A 6000-nucleotide genomic window follows, 5' to 3' on the forward strand; every position below is an offset into this window, starting at 1 on the left:
TCAAGTAAAAAAAAAAATCTGCAGATGTATCTGATATCTTAAAGATGCATTGATTTTAGACCAGGACCCTTATTTTATCACTATGACCATCTGGAAATACTTTGTGAGACACATATGAAAAGACACAAAAAATGAAAATTTATTTAATGTTTGTCATATATGTCATATATGTTTGGTTCATATGACAAAAACACCATTAATATTCCTCTCAGAAAATAAAGCCAAACCCAGCTGCTTACAAATATGGATCTTCCTTCTTACTGCCACCACCCCCAAATATTTCCTGAATTTCTATTTTGATGTATTGATATTTACAGACTAGCTTCTATATAATCTCATGTTAATACTGATTTATGTCATTCTGTAAATTAGTTGGGATCACACTGAAATTCCTCTCTGAGCTATGAACACTTTGTTAAGTAAAATTTTAAGTTTTCATGATGGTTGTTACAACATTTAACTGTACAACTCCTTTGTTCTACAAGAAGCATCCTATAAAAAAGTCATGATTCAACTGTATTTAGACTTTCTGTTTGAAGAAACCTAAGAAAAATTCTGAAATACTATTTTTTCTTTAAATATTTCAGATGACCTGAATGATCAAGCTTTTAAAAATTAAAATGGAAGAGAAATAATATAAAGAATTTATGCTAGTTTGAGAAAAGGTTTTCAGTGATAAAAATTTCCACAAATCCTATGGAAAATAATCTAAAAATAATGAAAATAAGTTCTTTTTAATAAGGACTTACAAACAACATTCATAAAGTATCCTATGTAATATACTCTATGCATTCATGAATGTATGCTTTCCCATCTTATGGCCTGATTCTTACCTCCCACTGGCCTTGCATTAGTATAGCAGCTAGCAAGTCACTAAGTATGCTTTTGAATTACAGGGATTAAAAGATATGCCTCTGTTGCAGTCACCTTGTTAAATCTTCAAGGTTACCAATTTTGCTAAACTAGTAAGTGTTTCAAGCAAACAGGTTCCTCTTTAAGTAAACAAAACCAGCAAACAGTATGTAAATTCCATTTTTTTTCCCATGGGAGAGATCTTCTGTCTTCGTTTTAGAATAATGAAGTGTCCTAACTTATAAGGGGTCCATAAAGATCATCTAATCCAATGCCCTGCTATTTGCAGAACTACCTAAACCTAAACCCTATGATTAAAAGCATCATCTAGGCACTCCTTGGACTCTGACAGGTTTGGTGCTGTGACCAGTTCCTTGCGAAACTTTTGCCACGGACCATCCACTTTCTTGCTAAAGAACACTTTCCTAATGTTCAGTATGAATTTCCCCTGATGAGTCTTCATTCCATTTCATCATGTCCCGTTACTGGTCACCAAAGTAACAGAGTAACCTCCTCCACTGCCCACTGTGAGGAAGCTGTAGTCTCTGATAAGGACAACCCTCAACCTTCCCTTTTCCATAGTGATCTCAGCTGCTCTTAAATGCCTTATCCTCGAGGTCTTTCAGCACCTTGATCACCCTCCTCTGGACACACTCTAATAGTTTGATAGCCTTGTACCTAGGCACCCACAGCTGCACACAGGTCTTGAGATGGGCTGCACCAGTGCACTGTAGAGCAGAATAATTGCCTTCCTTGACCAAGCGATGGTGCTGTGCTTGATGCACCCCAGGACACATCTGTCTCTTTTGACTGCCAGGGCATATTGTTGACTTATATCCAGCTTGTCATTGGATAGATGTCTTTCTTTGGTGCTTCTCTTCAGTCTCTCATCCACCAATTACGTATAACCAGGATTTCTTTTTCCCAGGTTGAGAATCTGACACTTGTTAAATTTCATGCAGTTGGTGATTGCCGTCTCTAATTTATCCACATCTTTCTGTAAATTCTCTCTGTCCTTGAAGGATTTAGCAGTTCCTCCTACTTTAGTATAACTGGCAAACTTCCTTAATATACATTTAGTTCCCACATCCAGATAATTTATAAAAACACTAAAGTGCACTGGCCTAAAATGGAGCCCTGGGGAGCCCCACTGGTGATTGGCTGCCAGCCTGATATGACCCCATTTACTATAATTCTTTGAGTCAACCAATTGCTCACCCAGTGTATAATGAACTCGAGTAGCTGTGTGCTGGACATTTCGTCCAGAAGGATGCTGTGAGAGACAGTATCAAAAGCTTTGTTAACATCAAAGAACCCACATTACTGCCTTACTTTGGACAACTAGATGGGTGACTTTTTCATAAAAGGAAATTAATTTAGTGAAGCAGGACTTTCCCCTCATAAACCAGTGCTGGTTATGACGAATGATTATATTGTGTCTCAGGTATTTTTCACTAACTCTCAGAATAAATTTATTCATAATTTTGCCAGTCACTAAAGTGAGACTTACAAGCCTGTAATTACCAGAACCTTCCTTCCTACACTTGAAAATAAGAACATTTGCTATGCTTCCAGTTAACTGGGACCTCTCCAGACTCCAAACACTGTTGTAAAAGTAATGGGGAGACTTTCTGCCGTACCATTAGCCAGGTTTTTCAGTACAATGGGGTAGGTCCCATTAGACCACATAAATTTATATGCATCCAGCTGGAGCAGCAAGTCTCAAGCTCAGAGTTAGCTGGGAGTTTATAATTTCCATAATCACAGCCTTCCAAAAGAGAGTTTAGGACTCACTGTTGTTAAAGATACAGGAAAAAAGGCAATAAACACCTCTGCTTTGTCTGCAGCCTGGTTTTGAGGTGACTGACCTAACCAAGTAATGGACCAATATTATCTCTGGTTCTTCTTTTCAAGTTAACATATTTAAAAAGAAGGCCTTTTGTTTTGCTTCAAAAAGTGTTGCTCAGTTTGGACTTTAGCTGGGCTTTGGTCACATGAATTTACTCCCTATGAGTAGTATCTCTGTAGTCTTCCTCCATTTCTCTGTATTCTTCAGCCCTGTGCTGTCCACTCTTTGAGTGAGATTTAGAGCTTTTTGAATATCTTACTTTGAATCTCTAAGTAAGGTAATTTAGATTAGTGTTTGCTAGCTTGTTTTTTTTCTTTCTTTCTATTTGTTTTAAGTTCAGATAGAGATATTCACTAATTTTAATGCCTTGTTAGATACTCCTATCAATCATTGAATTCCTTCTGTAGCCAGAAGTCTTGGTATTTCAGTTCAGCAAAATATGAATGCTTGTATGTATAAGAGACCATACTGTTCAGTCTCTTCTTAAATAGGCTTTCTATTTTCACATGATATCATCTGTGTCTCCCACAGGTTTTAAAACCAAAGGAATAAAAGCTTCCTCATGTTATTCTACTGAGCACAGCCTTAGACTTGCCTTAGGTCAAACCATGATTTTACATATGAAATTGGAGAGTGGATGTTATGTTAAAAGTTTTGAAAGTAAACTGAAATGATTTCACTGTTTTTTGGGGTTTTTTTTGACGCCTTCAACATATGAGGTCTGGAACACAGTGCTGTCTTTGTCTAGGAAAGTGAAAATACTGTTAAAACATCCTATAGTGCCATCATGCAGCACACCTGCATTTCCAAAGATCACATTGTCAACTTGATTTTATGAGCTTCAGATATGTAGTCTAATCAGGCAACTACTTTCAAGCCTGTAAGTTGAGTGCTTTATTTTAATGGTAGTTCTCCATAAGATTTATTTCTTTAATGATTGCTTAAGCTAATCACATGAGAAATCAGAGGACAAAAGTCATGAAGCAGGACAACATTGGGCAGCTTGAGAAGGAAGGGGCTTAGAGGCTTGTTTTCAGTTTATTGCTTTTTTTTGCTTTCCATAAAAGATGGTGCTTATTGAAGAGTGCTAGACTTCAAAATGAAAAAAAACCCAACGAAACAAATGCAAATCTATTTAAAGTGATGTTATATTTAAGGGATGAGACAGAGCAGCTCAAATTATTTATAGGATTTATTTTAATAATAATGTATCTCTTTATAATACATTTTTTGTATTGAATATAGTCCTTAAAATGTCTTAAAGGACCAAAAGTGTTGTAATAGGATTCTGAAATGTTTGAATTTTCCCAAAATACAGGTGCAAAACTATATAAGCACCTATAGTCAGGCCTTCTCTCAGCTAGAATTAAACCAAGATGAATTTGGCTCAGTGATGTGGGAAATACTGACCCAGTCCAGAGACTACTCAAGGTTTTCAGTGGACTGATTGGACAATCAGACAGATCTCAGCTTTTGGCCAACACAAAATGCTCCACCACACTGAGCTGAATGCTCAGATAGTGTAATTTCTGGCTCCCCTTTATAAAAGTAATGCTGGAAAAATATGTCAAAAGGCAGACAGCAGGTGCCTTAGGCCTATAGAAGTTTTCTGTTTCCTTAATCTGTCAGGCAGCTTTCAATAGTACAGCAAGAAATTGGTTGATATTTTACCTGGAGTTATGTGAATACACTGTGAATATTTAAGGATTTTAAAAGAAAATAATTTTGTGCAGGACAGCCAGTTTTTTGGGAGTTATTTCTCATATTATGGTAATGTACTACTCATAATACCTGTGGAGTTTGGGCTACAGAAATGGGACCTTTGACTTGTCTTCAAAGGCTGTAGGAGCATTAAGAGAGTTCCAAGTACATGACAGCATAGGGTGTGGTAGACAGGAGTCCTGCCTTTCCTGCTTTCAGCCAGTTACCTCACATTGGCAATAGTCTTTGTCAGATGCTTCTAGGAAGCAATCATTATTTGTTTATTCAAACCAACACCCAGAGGAGGGTGAGGTGCTTTGAGAGGGATGTTCATTGGTCATGCTTCAATGTCACATTGCTTGACTCCTAGTTGGGGAGAGTAAAGCTGATCTTCCTAATTAGTTCCCTTAGGAGGAATGAAGATACTCTAGAACTAAAGCAAGTGAGTATGGCCAGGATGATTAAAAGGAGGTATTGATAATCGTCATCAAGATGACTATTCCTCAAATCCACTAAAAAAATGAAGCCTGGTGCATGTTTGTAGAATTGGAGAAATTGGGGTCATAATAACCAAAGTCAGAACTTTCAGCTGGGGCATTGTGTAGGGAATTCACCCCAAAGCAGGCTTTCTCCAAATTTAAGGCTATATACAGCTGTAAGAAAAAGAACTGTGAAAGTCTGAAATAACTGTCAAAGGTACCTTGCACTGACAGACTGTTACCACCCCAGCAGCCTCAGGAGGAATACCACTGCTATGCATTGTCCTGTGTCCAAAATGTGATGAGCAGTGGAACATGAACATGGAACATGGAACATGGAACATCGTGGTGAGAAAGTAGCAGGGCATTTTTACTTCTGTCGGTTTTGACACACTCTCTCAGTGACATCTAAAAGCTATTAATGCCATTCTGGAACTCCTTGCCGTGATGTGGGAGACAAGAGCAGAAAAAGGAATGCAGGAAAAACATTCAGAAACACTGATTATTATTTTTTTTGGTTTTGTTTAAAGGGAGGAGATGAGACTGCTGCATTTGCTGTTTCACAAACTTGTACAAGAAACCACATTAATCAGTACCAAAGACATTTTCAGTTTTTCAATGTGTTCAGAGCAACTGCTTATTCACTGACTCTAGAAGCATTAAACACTGCATACAGAAGACACAGAAGCATATCTAAAGCATTATTATTCTTTCTCTGTTGCTTTACCTATGTACAGACATTATTTCCTTGGCCATAACTGACCCTGGGAAGAGACTGTAAATACCACTTATACAATCCAGATTTTACTTTAAAAATACATGAAACAATGTACTGCACCTACAGGTCAAGTTTAGTGTAAGGACCTTAAAGGCTGTGGTACACATTCATCTCAGAGTTACAGTGGTATTGATTTTTTATAAGGTTGTAAGCAACACTGGAGACTGTGTGTAGAATTCTATTCAACAGCCAAGAGCATGCAGCCACCTCAACAACATCCAAGTTCAGTGGTTTAATATTTTTTCCCAATTGTGAACTTCATGATATTTTCCTGCAGAAAGATCGTCATTGCAAAACAGTTTGAAATCTACTGACAGTAGCTTTTACAGACAAGTTGGTAA

Source organism: Passer montanus, unplaced genomic scaffold, assembly GCF_014805655.1.
Source record: "Passer montanus isolate IOZ18808 unplaced genomic scaffold, ASM1480565v1 scaffold7, whole genome shotgun sequence".
NCBI lineage: Eukaryota > Metazoa > Chordata > Aves > Passeriformes > Passeridae > Passer > Passer montanus.